Below are 20,795 nucleotides of genomic sequence, written 5' to 3'. Positions count from 1 at the left end.
TTTGATTTCAAAATGCCTATGACAATATGCCACACATCAGGTTGCCTACCAAGTTAAGGGCCTATGGTTTTACAAGCAAGTTAGTAGTATGTTCAGCCCGTTGGCTAATTGGTAAGAGGAAGTCAGTGGGAAAGAAAGGATCCTTTTCCGTTTGGCAGCATGTTACTGGTGCTGCTCCACTGGGTTCTGTGTTGAGACTGCTTCATTTTATTCTGCATATCAATGACTTAGATGATTGATTATATGGTTTTGTTGCCAATTTTGCAGATGATACGAAGATTTGTGGAAGAGCTAATGGGGGTGGAGGAAAGAGGCAGGATACGGACGGACTTGGATAAGAGGAATGAGCAAGGAAGTGGCAAATGAAAGTGTTGGAATATTCATCGGCATTTTTTTAGGTAAAAGAAATAAATGTGCAGGCAATTTTCATAACAAGGAGAAACTCCAAAAATCTGAGATGCAAATGGAATTGGCAGTTCTCGTGCATAACACCCTAAATGTTAGCTTGTAATTGGAATCAATGGTAACTAAGGCAAATGCAATATCAGCATCCAATTCGAAAGCGCTGGAAGGTAAGAGGAGGGATGTGATGCTGAGGTTTTTAAGGTACTGGTCAGGCCTCATACTGAGTGGCGTGAACAGTTTGGGGCTTCTCATCTGAGAAAAATGTCCTGGCATTGGAAAGGGTTCAGAGTAGTCCGGAAAAATTCCGGGAATGAAAGTGTTATCATCTGAGGGTCGTTTGATGGCTCTGGGCCTGTACTCGCTGAGAGTTAGAAGAATGAAGGGGGATCTCAGTAAAACATTTCTAATGATGAAATACCTAGACTGAGCGAACGTGTAAAAGATGTTTCCCACGGTGGGGAGTGCAGTACAAGAGGGCACAGTATCAGGACAGAGCGGCGTCCATTGAAAATAGTGATACGGGGAATTAATTGAGCCAGAGACTGGGAAATCTGTTGAATTTGTTGCAAGATGTAGCTGTGGAGGCGAGATCGTTGGGTGTTTTTAAGGCGCAGATTTATATGATCTTTATGGAACGGCATCAAAGTTGAGGGCAAAACGGTTACGGGAAGTGGAGCTGAGGAGTGGTAAAAAGGGATGAGCAATGGTAGAATGCTGGAGGAGAGACGATTGGGCAAATGACCTAATTCTGCTGCTATGTCTATATAAACTTGGATGTTTACATGAATCTCGTCAAAACGTACATGGAAACGCATGGAAATCATGGAATGTTGGCATCTGAGGAAGCACATTAGGAGTACAGAGAAGTTAGAAAAGTGTTACAGAAGGGTATTCGGAAAGCCAGGAATGGCCACGAAAAGCCTTGGCAACTAAGATTAAGGTGAATCACAAAGTAGAAACAGGAACATTCCCCATATGGCAGAGGGAAGAACCTGTTCTTGAATCGCTGAGCGTGTTCCTCCAGGCTTTGGTACCTCTATCCTGACACTAGCAATGAGAAGGAGGAATGTCCTGGCTGATGGTTGTCTTTATTATTAGATGCCATCTTTCTGTGGCAACGCTGTCTATATATGTCTTGGGTACTACGGAAGCCGGTACCTAAGATAGGGGTGAATAATTTTACAACTTTCTGCAGTTTCTTTCGATCCTGTGCAGTAGCACCCCAATCCCGCAAACTAGACAGTGATGCAACCCTGTCAGAATACAATCTTGGAACATTTTCAGACGTACTCGAGCGTTGCACGTGATATTTCAAATCTCCCCCTACTCCGAAAGAACCATTACCAGTCCCTTGCCTTCTTTATAGCGACATAAATATGAGGCGACGAGGTTATGTCCTCAGAGATCTCAACAACAAGGAACCTGAAATTAGTTACTCTCTCCACCTCTGTTCCCACTATGAGAGTTGGTTTCTCTTCTGTTCTCTTGTGTTACCATTACTGATGTCCACAATCAGTTTTTGTTTCGCTTACTGACATTGAGTGGAAAGACGTTCCTGCGACACCACTCAGCTACCTGATGGATATCACTCCTGTACACATCTCCACCTGAGATTCTACTAACAATGGTTCTATCAGTAACAAATTTATAGATGACAGTAGAATTATACATAGCAACGGAATTAAGGGTATAAAGAGAGTAGAATAAAGGACAAAGCACGCATCACTTGAGTGCAACAGTGTTGATCGCCTGTGTGGAGGCGATTGAGTTATCTATCCACACAGATTGAGGTCAGGAGGTCGAGGATCCAATTGCAGAGGAGGTACAGATGCCCAGATTTGGTAGCCTTTTCATCAGGACTTGAGGAATTAGCGTGTTAAACTTTGAGCTACAGTCAACGAACAGCATCCTGACATAGCTGTTTGTATTGGCCTGGTGATCTAAGATGCGAAGGACCATTGAGATTGCGTTTGCAGTAGACCTATTGTGGCGATAGGCAAATTGCAACGGGTCCAGGTTCTTGCAGAGGATGGAGCTGGTTGTAGCCATGACAAACCTTTCAAAGCATTTCATTCTAATGAGGACTAATGGTGATACTGGATGATAGGGATGAAGAGCGCTCACACCACTCTTCTTGGACATTAGTATAATTTAGGGGTGTCAAACTCATTTTAGGTCACGGGCCGGATTGAGCAAAATGCAGCTTCATGCTGTCCGGATCAGTCGGACGCGTGCGAACGCAGCTTTCGTTGCCTCCGTTTTTTTAGCCTGCTCTCATGCGTCTCAGTCTCTGCTATAACTACAAAGTGTTTCACTTTACAAATTCCGTTTCTTATGAAGAAGACTGCCGAATAAACACTAAAAACCCTGAAAACCTGGTACCTGAATAAACTCAGCATTAGCCATATCATACGCCATAGGCGCTTCGATTACTGGGGCCAGCTTTAATAGTAATTAGATATTATCTCGCGGGCCAAAGATAATTCCACCGCTGGCCGTATTTGACCCGCGGGCCTTGAGTTTGAAATATATGGTATAATTGTTGCCATTTTGAAGCAGATGGATACTTACTAGGTGTTGATATTTGCCTTGTATACACCCGGTAGTTGTACGGTGCAGGTTCTCAGAGGCTCACCAGGTACTCCGACAGGGCCTGTCACCTTGCGTGGTCAAGCTTCTGAATTGGTAGAAGTACATAAGTGAATGGGAGATATAGATCAGTCAGCAACATTTTACCCTCACGAGTAAATCATAAACATTAGAAAGCATCTTTTTCTTCCGAGAGGGGGAAAAAAATAGAGGCCATATCGATGGCATTTTCTCAGGCAGAACGGACTGCCCGAGGAGGAGGTCGAAATCGATACGGTCAGAAAGTGTAAGAGGAACTTCGGCAGATCAACCGGCGGTACTTGTGATATGGACCGTGCAAACTAACATGTAATAGTGGAAAATTAACACGGTGCTCTGCATAAATGTAGTGGGTCAAATACCCTGAACCTGTGCTGAAATACTCTCCTCCACCCTCTTCACCACAGCTAATCTCCAAATAATCTATGTTCTGTAAGTCGGAAGATCATTGCATAGGACCAACATTGGGCCTGAAATTTGCGACATTTTTTCTAACGTGCATCAGTTATATTGAAGGGATTTGGAAAGACTGCTAAGTAGAGAGAAGGCGCTCTAAGTGCCAGATTTGTAGTCTGGAGTAACAGACCATTCCCGCCTTCTAAATCGATCGGTTCATAAAGGTAGCCACAAAGTTGGAAGGGACAGTCAATAATGTACATTTTTTTCCCTTTGCTCAGACCAGAGCAAGAACAAACAGGCGATTTCGAAATTTCAGATAAATAGAGGCACTGATTAAATAAACATCAACCAAACATTTCCGCCGTCTGATATTACATACAACCAGTTTTTGTTTTTTGTTTTTTTAATTCACTTCCGACATAGAACACAAGTACATTGAGGTGTTCTTACAAATGCATATAACATCGTTTCTTCTACCATTAGTGGACTACAAGCCGGTCCGGTCGACACTGTACAGTAAATAATGACGGTACTGCAATGGTGCTGAACATGGTACTGCAATTGTGCCGTGGCAGTTTTTCAGTGCAAATAAGTAACTGGATCCGGCAGAGAGTGTACTTGTTGCGGTGAAACAAGCCGAGGCGGACCGAGAGCATAGAATATCAGCGGACTAATCAGTTGGCGTACAAATTTAGAGGGATGGGTTGTTGTCAAGAGAAACAGGTTCAAAGGGGAAAAGAGGTCCTTCTTCCTTCACTCAGAGAGTGTTTACTAGCTCTAACATGTTGCCCGATCAATTGGATCGGATTTCACTGGACTTCTGAAGTGTCGACATGAACACTTGGAAAGGAAAGACGAATAGGGCTTCTGACCAAATGCAATATTTGCGAATACTTCATGTGGACAAGTTTGGCCGAATATTCGTGACTATATCATAAAGAATCTGTGATCAAGTTAGCGGTCGGGTCTCACACTTCTTTGGGCAAGATGATCTGGGACACCTGATGGAATTTTGATCTCCGTAGCGGTCAGGATGTTTCGCATGTGCTCCGGGATACCCGGCGGGCGGATTGGAATTGGTTATTTTCACTATTGTCACACTTACCGTAAAGCAGTGAAATGGACGTTCATCGAAAAGCTTATAATGGATAGTATTCATGCAGAACAAATCATTATACAGTGAACTGCAGTAAAACAACAGCAGTGCAGAATAAGTTGTAAAGCTGCAGGTGAACAGTAAGGCACAATACCACATCAAGATTCATGGTGAGGCCGTTTCAATCTTTCCCGCTCGACACAAGCCACAGCAAGAGAGAAACCCGTAAAGGAGCCGACTCACTGTAAACACTGTAAAAGGACAGTGAAGGGAAGGAACAGAAGCTGGAAAGTGATAGGAAAGTTAAGCGGAGTGGGAAGGCAGGGACTGGGGAGTCGGGATGAAAGAGATTCATAAATAAGCCGGGAGGTGATAGCTGGATGACGAATCCGAAAGGAAAGAAGTCCCCGGAATCATGTAAAGAATTTCGATGCTGATGAGCAGGTCACGAGGGTGTGGATGGCGAGACCGCACGAGAAGCTCACCTGACTGAGGGGAAAGGAAAGGAAGTGCTGTGAGAAAATGGTCGAGATTGTTTACCGGCGGCAACGGAAACTGATGTGCTCTAGACAAGAAAACCCATTGTGGGCCATCTGTTGCAGTGCGAACCCTTGTAGTGGTCACCCTGATTCACATGCGATCAGCGACTCCCCTCGGATGGATTGTAGTGGGATTTGTTTGATTAATTGTTTTATTATGTAATTGGATTTGTTTATTATGATATATACGGTAAAGCAATGAATTGGATGTTCATGGAAAAGCTTGTGGTTCATAGTATTCATGGAGAATAACTTTTATACAGTGAATTGAAGTAAAGCATCAGCAGTGCAGTATAAGTTGTAACAGCTACAGGTGAACAATCATGTAGAATGCTACAAAAAGATACCTTGTGAGTTCAAGGGTCAATCATATCGGCTGTCCTCTAGCACCAGCAACAGGGACGACGTGAAGGGGTCAACTTGCTGTAAACACATTCGCGTCGTAAAACATGAAAACACAAACGCTTCCAGGCATCGCTCAGATTCGGCAACATTGAACCGAAGAAGAAATTTTAGCAGGAAAGTCAGCAAAAACGTATTTCATCTGCGAGAAACCAATTACTTCGTTACTCTCCAGGTGCCTAAACTGCCCTGCCGGAGCGGCAGTATTTCATATGCAAACCATTGGGCGTTAAGTGAAATCACCGGTGCTCCGATTGTGACAAATCCTCTGCAGAGTTAAGGTCTGACGTTGGCTCAATAACCACTTCATCTACCAGTCTGGATCTGTCTTTGCAGCTGTCTAGAGCCGCCGACACCACCACCCCCACCCCAACCCCAAAGTCATATTTATTCCCCTTCTTTTTCCCACACTGGCATAACTATTCTCGCGCTTGTCAGTCACCAAATTGATCCGCTATGACCAAACTTGAATAACTTAATTTTCCGCTTCTGCGCTCACAAATATCACGGTAAAAGCATCGATTACCCAAGATGGTGGAAATCTTAGACTGCACGGAGTTTCTTCAATATTTGTCATCGTTTCAGCGATAGCCAGCTCAGAATATTCTGTCCCGTCTGATTCTGGGAAGTGAGTTAATTGACCGCTGCAGATAGTGGAAATGATGAGCAAAACGAACAAATTGTAGGAGGAAGCCAGCATGGGCTGTCGCCGTTTCCTGCCGACACGCTCCTTTAGGTTTGGAAGGGATATCGACAGAAGCCCGGGAATAAACAAAAGTCCCGTTGAAGGGGTGCAGCTGAAACTAGAAGCTTATATCTGAGTTCAGCTGAGCGGGAAAGCAGGTGGTTTGGAAAGGTGGCATGAAACGGAATCACAAGTGAAGCAGGGAGTTGATCAGTGGAAGACAAAAGAGCAGCGGAAGACGAAGAGGACTGTGAACCATGGAATAAAGCACAGAGCCTGGGAACTAGAGGATGGTGATAGACAGGTCATGAGGGCGGGGTGGCCGAGAATGCGCGAGAAGCGCAACATACTGCAGGAAAACAAATGGGTCAGCGGTGAGAAACAAAACGATTGTTCCCGGCGCTAAGAGAAATGCAGAACCAGAGGTATTATGAGGTGTTATTCCTTTTACCTGAGATGGACTTATTGTGGCAGAATTGGATGTTGTGGATCGATATAACGTGTAGGGCTGTGTTACAGAACTCAAGTAGATAGACACCTGCTAATTCTGAATGAGGCAGCGAATAGAGCAAATGTGTCCTATTAAACGGTCCCTCAATCTGCCTGGGGTCCCAAAGAGGTGGAGGAGGCCGTAGTGGGAGCTCGGGATTCAGTCAATGACCCTGAAAGATTCGCAGGTGAAAGCATCACCGTACAGGAGAGGACGGCTTGGGGTCTTAATGACGGTGAAGAGATAGTGTACGGGAAGATGTAGTAATAAGCAAGGTGGCAGGAATGAGGGAGACCTGTGGGAAGCGACGAGTGAATAAAATAATTCCGCAGAGAACGATCTTCGAAATTGGAAGAAAAGGACGTGTTTATTGGTAGAGTGGATTTAGAGATTACGGAAGTTATGGGTTATCTTGCATGCGGAGGCTCGTGGCTTGTTATCTGCGGACAAGGAGACCAATATCCTTTATTTTTTATGTATTATTTTGTGTGGTATGGTGTGATGTTAGACCTGATGAAAATACAGCAGATACTGTTGATGTAAGCGTAGATCATGGTGGAAGGTAATTTCTGTTTACTGTAAAATTTGGAAATGTCGCCTCCCTTCTCCCCCCACTCCCCATGACTAGAGATAATATACTCATCAAAGAAATTATAGAATGGAATATCATTTTGAATGTGTCAGTGAGGCAGCGGTATAGTTTCAACAGCCGAGAGGATAAATGGTTTTCCAAACGATGTTGATAGACAATCTGCCTCTGGAATTGGGGCGAAGATGTCTGGAGGCCAGAGTCGAGGCAGGCATCTGGGGGTGGGGGGGGGGGACCGAATAAATCTGAGGGCGCTGAGGAACGTTGTCGGAAACACTGATGGAATTGGCGAGTTCAGCGTCAGTACGGGTAGCAGCACCAATTCAGTCGTCGTTGTAGACGTTGTCTCGGGAACACTGATGCCCCTCAGGCTTATCGCTGGACCGATGTACACGGGCGGACAGCAGGGCTACACGGTGAAATTCTGGGGCAAAATGTATTAGAATTGTAGGATGCTCCCAAGGATCAGCGATGGGAAGATAGGTCGGCGAATGAAGGAAACGCATTGAGTCTGTGTGACGGAACTTCATATGTAATATCCGCTTGGGAGGTGTGAGTGGTGCAAGGACAGCGCCAGGACCAGAGGGACACAAGGTGCCCGCAATGTATGGATTTCAGTTATGCCAGTGCGGATGACACTGATAATTCACGACTACCTCGCAACAATGAATCTCAGGGGAGATTTCACCACATTCTTTAGCTGCTCCCTGAACTTGGTCTGTGTAACGGCGTAAAGGGCCGTGTTCGTACAACAGCTCAGAAGCTGCAGAATAATACCCAGCTCTCGCAGCGAATCGGGCGGACGCAGGGACATGATAAGATCATCCAGTCGATTCCACGCAGAATACACCGTGAAAGGTGCCCACAACAGGATGAAATTACCCGAGACAATCAGCAATAAAACGAGGGACTTTCTGCGATTCTCCATCTCCGGGTCTCTGGTACTCTGTCCGTTGCCGGGATCCCTGAGTCTCCCGCGAGCTCTGCTGGTAACTAAGACGTGCCTGGTGGTGAAGCCATTCGATACCAGAATCAGCACAAATGGGAGTACAGGGGTGAGGATGTAATAAAAGAGTTCAGTTTGGGTCGCAATAAATAAATTGAAATAATTATCTCTCTTCATACAAATGAATGGATTGATTACCCACGTGTATTTCTCTGAGAGCCTAAAATACCAGTAAATATTCTTTAAACAACTGATCGCAGTTACTGTTCCCAAAAGCACTCCCACAATTTTCCCGGTGCAATATTTTGTTTTCAGATTCTGGCAACAAATGGCGATAAACCGATCAAAGGTGAACAGGACGGTGAACCAGACGGAACAGTCGGTGACGGTGTAAAGCAAAAGAGCGTGGATATTACATCCCTTCGTCATTAAGTCGATGAAAATATGGTGTGGCATGTACATAAGTGGAAACTTGCTCAATATCAGGTCCAGGATAAGAACCAGAATATCCGCCACTGCCATGGCAACCAGGTAGCAAGTGACAACTCTGGAGAGGCCGCACTTTCCCCGAGACAGGATGAATATGGTCACCGTGTTCACTGCGAACAAACGAAACAATCAGGGTAAACACATCAGGAAGTGTTCTCTAAAAGCAAACCTATTTTGCAGACCGCTTTTCTACTTGTGCCAATGATAAAAGTAAGTGTACTTGACGGAATAATATAATCGTAGCGATTGCCAATCAATAAAATTAAACCGTTTTGCAAACCAATGTAAACTCACTGCAATCTGTTCGGTCAAATATCACTATTGAAACAGGAAGATCACAGGAACAGTAAGGATCACGGATGAGGATGGTTGATGATTAGACAATTTCGTATGCGTTGAGTGAAAGAGCGCTGAATCTATTTACTGCAGAATCTCAAATGTCATGAGATAAGTGTAATTGATAACAGTCAAGTTCAGATAAAGCGCAGGTTCCGGCCCCTTATCGTTTCCCAGGGCGCCTGGATTTGCAAACGGAGTAGCAGGCCAAAACCTTGTTATTGCTCCTCTCTTGCTGTTTCCCAGCGCTGAGGGAGCATTTACGACCTTGAAATCATCCCACGAGGCTCACTGTCTTCTTCTTTTACTTTCGCCTTTACAATCGAATGCTATTCATTAAAGTCTCGATAATGTTTTATTTTCCCGCAACCATGAAGTTGATTTGTCACCAACTAAATGTCTTATGATCAACGATAGGCTGCTGTGTGCAACGAGTGCATGTAACTCTACAAGTCAGAAATTGGACCGTTACATCAGGAGCATTAACTGAGACTGTATGACCGCAGCAAACGACCATATGACATTGAATCATGGATGATATATTTCCTTCCCAACACTGTTCTCTTGTCCTCTATCCATAACCTTTGATACCTCTTTTAATTACATACCTATTAACCTCCACTTAAAAGACTACCAATTATTTGGCCGAGGCAACCGTCTAAGGCAATGAGTTCCACATACTGTCTCTGGCAGTCGAAATTCTTCCGCAGTTCTGTTCTCAGGGGGAATTCATCTATTCTGAGGCTGCGCTCTCTGGCCCTTGACTCCCTCACTGCTGGATACATCCTCCGCACGACAGCTCTATCTGAGCCTTTCAATTACTGGTCGGCTACCCCGGTCCCCCGGTCCCATTCTGCTAAATTCCCACGAATACAGGCACAGGGCTATGAAACACGATTCATACATTAAATCTTTTATTTCCCGGATTATCCTCGCATACCTGTTCTGGATCATCACTGCGGCCGACAGAGGTCCTCAGGACAGTAACTTAGCAAAGTTCATTGAGCAAAGGTTTGCTTAATCAGCAACTGGTATGTACGAGAGCAGCTTTAGTTATTATAATGAGAAGTGCACATCGGAAGGAAAATGTGCAGTTAAATGTTGCTTCATAAGTTATCTTTGGAAAGAGACTCACCGGGCAGAGCAATGATGGCGAGGACGGGGTAGAAAATCACTTGAATGGTGACTAAAGCATGCGTGACCCGAAAATCTACCGTTATCCAATCACCATCTGCAAAAATATATGGAACCATCCAGAAGATATATTTCCCATTCCCTGTTATATTCCAAGCTGTCCTTCCCGGATTGTGATCCATGACGGAACGAGCCTGTCTGTCCTTACTCTCCCTCTTTGTTCAGCTCCGGATCTGTGTCCGAGGCACGAGAGGCTGCTCTCGCTGAAACTGAGGGAACTGAGTGAAAGCGACTCATTAATAAGAGAGAGGAACTCTCCAGTGACGTCAGCAGCCAACTTTGAAAAAGCACTAATTATTTTCCATGAAACTACGAAGAGTTAACCCTAGGTTTACCCAGGAACTGAGGAAGAAGTGTGCCGATAAGCGCTGCTGTTGTTTCATATATTTGAATTAACAAAGAAAAAGAACAAACCTCAAAACATTTCGGTGATCTTAACTCTTTAAAATAGAAGAAAATTGTCCTTAATATCTACAAAATGGTGCTTAAAATAATAAAATAATTATGCCCTTCCCGGATTCCCGGATTCTGATCCATGACAGAATAGGCTTTGCTTCAGGAGCATCAGCATTTTTATACGAAAATACTTTGTAATTTTTGGCAGACAAAGGGGGAAGCTGTGACATTGTAGAATTTAATCTCCATTGAAGATCACAATAAAACAAACAACCACCAGTGATCTAAATCCGTTATTCGGTTTAATTTATTATTCTGTTACTTGAGCAGAATCTGCATTGATATATTATTTAAAATCCTTGGACAATTGTTTTATTTTCGCAAGCTGATGTAGCTAAATGTAGTTTATATTAAGACATATTTCTTCATCACACAAAACATCAGACAAGCAAAGTTCTGAAACGTTCTATAGCTGTTGAAGTAACGATGTTATCAGATTGTATTGTCCGCACCATTACGTCCAGACACTGAATACAAACGGCACATGATTGTGTAATTCAAGTTATTTATCTGCTTATCAACTAAACAACGATCACATTTAGACCCGAACGTATAATTCACAAATGTCTTAGGTGTACATTAAACAAGTTCTTTCAGCATTACGAATGTGTAACCCTGTGTAACACTCACTTTCTCCAGTCTGCTCGAAGTGTAACCACGAGCCAATGTAATGATAGCAATAAAACACAGCGAACGTTCCTCCCCAACAGCTTGGCTGCTTGCTGAAAATTCTGTGTAAAAGGATCATTTGATCTTCATGTCCATGTGTTATAAGTTCCTTTATTGATGCCAAAGCTTTTATATCTTGCTGAACAGATAGCCGTGAAGTTTGCTGGCATGTGGGCGGGCAGTAACAATTCAATATATACGAAAATTTCCATTCTTGCCTTTGTAATCCGTAACAAAGGGATTGATGGCAAACGGACATCATCTTTGGTGGTATAGTTCTGCTGAGTGAGGTGTTTAATGACAGACATTCGGATTGTCAGTGATGGTGTTGGAGGAGCAGCGGCATTACTCGTGCTGATCATAATGGAACTGGGCGAGCAGCTTAGTTCTCAGTGCGGACAGTGATGGGACTGGATATGTAGTCAAATCATCACTGTGGTTCGGGCTGTGGATTTGATCATTAGGGGCCCTGTCAGTCTGGTCAGTGATGTGTCTGGGTCTGCAATAATAACAAAGGATTAGCGTCTTTCCACCAGCCATCAGGATTCTGATTGGACGTTGAACCCATAAACCCTTCCTCATTTCGCTTCGCCCTTTTTTGCACTTATTTAATTTATCTTTTTTATATATTATCTCCTAACTGAGATTTACAGTTTCTATTATTATTTTTATTCGTATAGTTTTGTTTTAATTATTATGTGTTGCCACGTACAGCTGCCGCATTTCACGACATGGTTCTGGTTCTGAGTTTGTGCAGTTGGTTCACTTCTAACATCCGCGGCTGCTTTGTTTATTGCTGCGTCGGCTCCATTTAAGAATTCAACTACGCCTCTGGTAGTAGTCACGGTCCAGAAGAGCAAACGTTTTGTCTCCATCATATCTGGCACCATTCCTAGTCTACTGGAAAACATAACACATCCAAATGATTTGTGTTTACCCTCTACCACCAATCACCTTACTAAGTGCGTCCATATTCCTTCTGACATATGGTTGGAATTTCTTTTTCCTCAGACTCCTCTGTATTATGAAGCCCTTCACCTGATTCTATTGTCTAAGTAGTGTCCTGTCTCGCATGGTGAGAAAGCTGTCCCTTTTCCACCACCAGGTGTAATGAATTAGATGCTTATGATGAATTATCCTGTAGAAAAATTGACTGCGCAGAAGGTAAAGTTGAAATGACTGACGAGTTTGCCAACAAATTACATTGCTGCAAACACGAGGAAATCTGCAGATGCTGGAAAGTCAAGCAACACACACAAACAGCTGTTGGGACGCAGCAGGCCAGGCAGCATCTATAGGAAGAAGTACAGTCGAAGTTTCGGCCCGAGACCCTTCGTCAGGACTAACTGGAAGAAGAGATAGTAAGAGATTTGAAAGTGCGAACTACATTACTGCGTTGCTCAATCGTTTCGCTCCGTCGTCCGAGCTACAAAACAAGCTATTGCTGTCTTTGATCTAGATAATCGCGATCAGATGACTGCAGGGAACTCTCCAGGAAATGGATAAATCTCTCTCCGCTGCGAGAAGGAATCTAAAATAGAGTTGCTTTAGGAATACCTTTCGGTGAATGACCAGGACACGCTGTAACATTACCGCCGTGGTCATTGTTAAGGCTCTAGAGTCAATAATATTACCATCACGATCAACAGTCGGCGTGGAATTATTAATGACTTAGGCATCTTGGCCTGCATCATCTCAGTTCAGTGAGTGGAGATCCAGAACAGTGACAACATCAGCGTGGTCAGTGACATGAGTAGTGGAGACTTCGGGCAGATTCATCAAGGTTATGTTTCACATCCGTCCCATCCGCAGAGACCTCTTCCTTGGAATATTTACTTCAATTGGAGCAAGCATTTCAAATCCTTGCAGAATCTTTAATAATAACATGTCATAATTTCATTTTACACCGACATGTGACGTGTTCCATATTTCTGCATGTGCTGAGCTACAACGGGTTAACTACATCTATTTCTGACTGCAATCAATCTGATTCGTGATGTAGAATAATTCTCTTTGTTGCTCTACACAGCCTGGCTGAAATAACACGAATCTGAATGTTTATTTGTAGCATTCATCACAATATATTTAGTGTTTCAGTATGTTAGAGGAATATTTAACCATTATGTTTACTATGTTATTGGCAGTATTCGGGATCAGATAAAAGCAACTGTATAAAGCAGTAAGTGATGTGAACTCGCTATTTTAGATCCTCCGTGTGTTTAATTATCTGCATCACTGAACACAAGCTGCACATCTTTTCATATTTTAGTTTCTCTATCCACTACTCCTCTGAGCAATGCCTGGAATTAATTTTGTGCAGATAGACCAAGTAACAGAGATGATAAAACGCTCCTTCCGTCCACGAGTCTTCAGCATACATTTGAGCATGCTGCAGCCACCGCTCAGCGCACCACTTGACCCACCGACATGGCCACGTGCAGCCGTGGGAGCTGCTGGAGGATGGTCGATTGGGGCGCTGCTGTATATCACAAGTCCTGGTTATACGACCACTGACACCAGACAGACAATTTTGAAGGACGATTTGTTGCCGGTTTGCTCATCAACAGTAACGATTTGAATGAGATTGTAGTTACGACCTATACAGAAGAAGCCGGTTACACCAAAACCCGGGCAGAGTGGCAAGAGCATTTGTGGTGGACATCGATTAATTTTCCACGGGGACGTGAATCACCGTGATAGTGTCGAAGATGCCGCAACTGTTTGACAAAGAGATGCATTGTGCAGTGAGACTGCTAGTAAGGAAGGGCTGATGGTTTGGCAAAGCATAATAGGTGGGCAAAACTAAAATGGGTGAATACAGGACTGAAAGCATTATATTCGATTGTGCAATGTATACTGGGTATCACTGAATAACTTGCAGCAGATTCACAGACTGGCTATGCTGAAGCCTGGTGCCCGGGTTCGGGACATCATATCTGCTCCGCAGAGGAATTTGTAGTGGGAGGGGGAAGGTATAGTTGTCCTGGTCCATGTGTGCACCGGCGACATAAGGAGAACGAGTAAAGAGGTTCTACTAAGGAACTTGCAGCAGCCAAAGACACATTAAAATGCAGAAAGAAAAAGATGGCAATCTCTGGATTACTACTTGAGCAGCGTACAAATTGGCATCGGGTCAGCAGAATTAGGCAGTTAAATGCGTGGCTCAAGGACTGTTCTGGAAGAAGTGGGTTTGAATTAATGGAAATTGACCCCAGTGTTGGGGAAGGAAGAAGCTGTACTAATGGTACAGGCTCCATTTGAACCATGATGGGACCTGCATCCCAGCGAATCGCACAACAAGGGCTAAGGGTAAAGCTCTAAAAAAAATCATATGGGATGCATGCAGCAGATTGGAGAAGTAAAGTTTCACTATTATTAGTTTATGGCTGTGGATATTGCCTGCAGCCGTTGTACACAGGTGATACATACCTCATATTTAGGTTGTGTTGTACACTAATTTACGAGAACTTGTTTATAGTAACTTCCGACAGAAATGAATCTGAGACTTATTTAAGAAAATCTCGCCAATAACGGAAAAAATTAAGTGTCGGGAAAAGACTCGGTAACATCGGATCCCTCCACAGGAAAACACTTTACAATGTGATGTTTCAAAATAATACAGTGAGCGTTTCTGTCAACAGTTCGATGCATTCCCTATACTATCGCGAATAGGATAACAGAAGTCAAAGTTAAATGCCTCTATGTTCCTCTGTGAGAGTGGTCACTCGCTGGAGCCCTTGTCCATATATGTATCTCCCTTAAACGGTATAACATCAAGCTTCAAACCACTTTCAGGTTTCACCCTGTCAGACCACGCTATCCCCGATGTATGCGGCATCGGGATAGCTAATTCTGACAGGGACTGTAAATGGCTTCATTGATGACAATAGGTTTTCAGGATTGTAGCATTGTCAGCATTTTATTTCTTGCAAGGCAGCGGACAATACTAATAAAGTGTATTACAAATATGGTCTCCGTTGTTCTTGGATTACCATTGCCTGTTTGGGAACAATGCCTGGAGTACGGTTACAGGAAAAATTGATGCATGTGGGAAACGGCATGTTATCAATGGAGTCGCGCAAACAACGGTCTTCGGCCTGCGGGGATTGGGGAAGGAAAGACGTGCCTAGTGCTGGAGTCGCCACGGAGTTGGAGGAAATTAGGGAAAATATCCTGAAGGCGGAGGCTCCTGGCGTGTTACCTGAGGGCAAGGAGACCCTATCTGTTTTATTATATTCGGAGGGATGGAGTGATGTCACCGACAGGAAATGCGACTGGGAATGGTGACGGCAGCATTGGTCGTGCTGGAATAGAATCTCCATTTACTGTAAAACGTCCTGAGAGGAAATTTAGATCCAAGGAAATGGAATGGAACAACACTTTTGCGAGAGTCCGTATGGCAGGACATGTCGAAAATGTAACTGTGAGGGTTAGTAGCTTAACTTTTCAAAATATGTTGTTAGATAATCTGTCTCTAGAATTGGGGATGGAGTGACCGAGAGAGAGGAGAAGTGTCAGAATGGGACCAGGTTGACCTGAGGGCGGTGCGGCAAGTTGTAGGGAACGTACATGAAATGGACGAGCTCAGCGTTGGTGAAGGAAGTCGCATCAGTTGTGTCGTCAATGGACTCGTAGCATCAATTCAGTCGTCACTGTCGGGAATGAACGGGTTGTTTCGGAAACAGAGAAGCCCTCGAAGGAGTATGGACTTGCAGCTGGACCAATGTATCGCAAGGAAAAACACTGCGTCTGTATAAGGGACAGTTCGCTGTAACTGTCACTTGTGGGTTGTGAGAGGAACGAGGATAGCAGCCGGCCCCGAGGGACAGACAGTGCCCGCAGTGTATTGAAATTTAGTGGGGTCAGCTCGGGCGACACCGCAAGAACAAGACCTCTGCGCAAAAATGAGAGCGAACGGAGATTCTACCACATTCTTTTGCTGCTCTCTGAAAACTGGTCTGCGTAACGGTGTAATGGACCGTGTTTGTACAACAGCTCAGAAGCTGCAGAATGACGCCCAGCTCTCGCAGCGAATCAGGTAGACGCACAGACGTGGTGAAAACATACAGCCGATTCCACGCAGAGAACACAGAAAACACGCAGCGCCCACAGCAGGATGAAATTGCCCAAGACGATCAGCAGTAAAACGAGGGATTTCCTGCGTTTCTCCATTCCCTGGTCTCTGGTTCTCCGTCCGTTGCCGGGAATCCTGAATCTCCTGCAAGTCTGCTGTGACTAAGACGTGTCTGACAGTTAAGCCGTTCGTCAACAGAACCAGGAGAAATGGAAGTACAGGTGTGGGGAAGTAATAAAATAGTATATATTTAATCGCCACAAATAAACGCAAATAATACGCTCTCTCCCTGGAAACGATTAGGTCAAAGATCCATGTATATTTTTTGAGATCCAAAAATTCCAGTAAATATTCTTTAAACATCTGATTACAGTTACTGTCCCCAAATCTCCACCATCAGTTTTTGTTCTATAATATTTTGTTTTCATCTGCTGGCAACAAATGTCAATAACCCGATCAAAGGTGAACGTGAAGGTGAACCAGACTGAACAGTCGGTGTCGGTGTGAAGCAGAATAGTGTGGATATTACATCCCCTGGCCACTGATCGGAGGAGGACTTGGAATGTCATGTACGTAAGCAGAATCTTGCTCAACAGCTCGACCAGGATAAGAACGAGAAGAAACGTCACTGCCATGGCAACCAGGTAGCAAGTGACTACCCAGGAGAGGGCGCAACTTCCCGGAGACAGGATGAATACTGTTACCATGTTCACCGCGAAAAAAGAAACGGTCAGGGGAGCGCACAACGAAGGATTATCTCAAAGCAAAATTATAACATAAAATTAAACAGTCTTGCAAGTGAGTGTGAACTCAATCCAATCTGTTTGGACCGAATATCAGTAAAGAACCAGAGAGTGAAGAACACAGGTAACGAGGGCTAATGACTGGGAAACTCCGATCGTGATGAGGCAAACAGAGCTGAATGGAGTATCAGCGATGAAATCTGCGGCATCTCAACTGCCGTGAACTGAGTATCCTTGACAGCCACCAGCTTTAGATGAAGAGCAGCTTCCCGCCATTGATCGTCACCCGGGCACCGCAATTTACAAATGGAGTAGCAACCCAGATCCCAGTTACTGCACCTCTCTTCCTGTTTCCCTTGAGAAAGTGAATATTAGCTTCAACTTATACGACGAGTCTCTCCGTCTCCTTCACTGGACACATTTGGCAGATTTTCGAATGCTGTGCATTATTTTTTTTCTTCAACATTGACGTGGATTTCCCACCAGCACAATACTTCATGATTAGTATTTCAAGGTGTTCCAGTGGTCTATCATGTTTTCAGAAATGTGTTGCTTACGTTCCGAGCACCGTCAAATGCAGCCGGCGTGAAAATGTACTTTCAGGAACTTTGTATTTCATAATGTTTGGATACCAATCGGAAAATGCATTTTACGCACTCAGAGGGGAGGAGGATAGCCATATCCCGAAAAGGGAACTCGTGATTACATTCGCAGAGACAATTCTTATTTTGCTTCAGCGGGAACTCTGGCACCATACGGAAGTAGGGAACGCGTTTACAAATGTACTAATTTTTGTATTCCGACCGATGTTTAGTTAAAATTATCAGGGAGAAATCGAGTATGTGTGCTTACAATAATGTTACTTTTTATATGGAAAGACTGCTCACGTACGTGGAAACTGAACAGGGGAACGCAAACATAGGCAGAAGAGGAAGGCTTAAGATAAATCTTCACAATAAGAGAATGTGGACATGTTATGATGGAGAGACAGTGAAGTGGAAACATGAAAAGTGAACGCCGGGCTTTGAGAAAATCAGAGGGAGATAGTTCCGTTAGGAACCGAAATGTGAATATTCCCTTTGATAATAAGGCGGACACGTCCGAAGGTCTTAAAAGCAGAGGGACCTGGTTAATGTTCCGCAACGCCCTGGGGTGTAGATGACAGTCAGCGATTAACTTCGGGAACACAGGGGGCTTGGAAATCAGTTTAATTGCAAGGGAATCTCAAGTGTGGAAGCAACTCGATTCACAACAGATATTCCCGAGTCCAGGATACATGGAAAGGGGAATCAGAGCGGATTAAACATGTAATCTTTCATCGTTTCAGTGACTGACCGCTGTGTGCAGCAATTTTAGGGCGTTTACTCATGAGAACTTTTTCAATTGCATCTGGAATATTAGCGCGGCAACGTGACCAGAGCACATGCTGATGATAGTTGATGTATTTTCCACCCAGCAGGGTTTTTCTTGCCTTCTCTATATAAACTTCGATGTCCCTGTGAATTACACTTCTATAAACCTCCGCTTAAAAACGCCAATTATTTGGCCTCAGCAACCGTTCTGTGGTTGAAATGAATTGTAAATTGAGGTTATGACGATATGGGAGGAGCTTAAAGTTAGGTCCGCAAAGAGCGACTGCACTTTCGGAAATGCTCCATAATTCAGAAACCTTGGGGATACGCCAAACTGAATTATTGACAAATTTCTTAACACGAGGGGTGATTGCTAAATTCGTGGCCGAAGATAGAAGGAGATTTTTTATACAACTCTCGTTACATGCACATGTAGTGCAGCTCATTGAGTGATTATGCAGAAAGTTTGAAGTTAAGAACTCATCAGTCATTAACTCATCGGGGTGTTTGATAAGTTCGTGGCCCAAGTTAGCAGGATATGTTATTAACTTCAACCTTTCTGCATAATCACTCAAAGGTTGAGCTGCATGTGCATGTAAAAAGAGCTGTATAGCTGATCCCTATGAACCATAGGCCACGGACTTATCAATCACCCATGTGTGGGCACTTTCTGGAGGTCCAAGATTCGTATAATCAACGACCGCTGGACTAAGTGTGTAGATGCAGGAGTGGACAATGTTGAAAAAATAAAAGTGCCAGGTTTTCTGAAATTGGCTCCTTCTAACCCATGCCACGAATTATCAGTCACCCCGCGATAAACTACTCAACATACGAAGTATGCGGTTTGTGTTTCAATTATGTACCAAGGATTAACAAAGTTAAATTTAGAGAACCACCATTTTCTATATTAGATATCAGGTGGACAGTGCAGGAAATAGATAGATACAACCACACATGTTGTCACATTCGGGAATTCACCTGAACAAACTCCTCCGTGTATATTATAGAAATATGTCGGGACCACTTAATGTTGGATCAGGACTTTATATTTTTTAACCATAGTAAAAACCGAATATGCCCACTGTATTGTGGGGAAGCGTCAAGAAGGAGCTTGGATTTCACTCGTCACTCACCCATTTATGCTTTCAAATGGCAATAATCTAACAAGGGGGCACATTTCACTCCTTGTAGTCAAAAGAAAGAATCGTTCAGCCAACGGACGGTCCCCTACTTCAGCGTCTGGGGTTTGGAGAGGTATTCGGAGTCAGTATTCGTACAATAGGAACAATACAATTCTGGATTTTATTTGTTGCCCTGGGGTAACCACAATTCCGGTTATCTTTATATAGAAACAATAAAGTACAACTGTTGAATTATTCAAAACTTCCGCAGAGAATTGCCAAATCTCGATCAGTTGACGATAGTTCAACACCGGTTAGCATCATCTGTTCCAGCGCCTCCGTTCCAACTTTGAAATTTGTATTAGTGATTTGGTTGAGAGTCAGAATTGCAGCACAGCGTGAATTTAAATCGAGGATCATTCAATCAGTAATTTTAAGCTGGAATCAACATGAGAGTGTCGGAATGTGGTCAGATATTCCGGAAAGACGCAAAATCAGTTATTATGTTAGAGACAGTAGGCAATTGGCATGTATTATTCTGTTAACGTGTAGATGCAGCATGCAATCACAAAGATGAAATGCGAGCTGGTGATTGTTGGATATTTCATTAAACGAGAAGAACATCTCTATGAAAGGAAATCTGGATATGTTGAGCTCACATCCGCGGTCTCATAATACGCTGCAAATGGACAAGGTCAGCTCAGTTTCAGCAGATTCCTTGCTAGCACATTTAGCTAGTCATTTCAAGAAGGACTGAGTAGGCATGGCTTCAATTGCCGGACAGCAGAAACAATAGAATATGGTCTCCACAAAGTTATGCAAGATGTGTACAGGCCTCAACAGAACTGTTGCAGATTTTTCTTACATTACAAGAAACCACATTTGGTTAAACACTGAAGCAAATAAATCTTTCTTTGAAAGGAACGCCGGCCTGCCCCCAGATAGTGTTTCCAATCGGTATGAGTCAGCATTCAGTATCTCCGTCTGCATTCAAACGCATCGTTGTTAGATGTTGACGCACCTCTGTAGTCTCTGTCGTCACTATCAATGCCATAGATTTGATAAATCTAACGACTGCTACCATGGAATTCCGGGAGTTTTGCATCACTATTGGTGTAGCTTCGGAGATCGATATCAGTGGTTGGTAAGTAAACATGTGACAGCCAGACATTGCGTATCAGG

This window comes from Hemitrygon akajei, unplaced genomic scaffold (genome assembly GCF_048418815.1).
Source record: "Hemitrygon akajei unplaced genomic scaffold, sHemAka1.3 Scf000141, whole genome shotgun sequence".
NCBI lineage: Eukaryota > Metazoa > Chordata > Chondrichthyes > Myliobatiformes > Dasyatidae > Hemitrygon > Hemitrygon akajei.
This window is presented reverse-complemented; position numbering follows the sequence as displayed.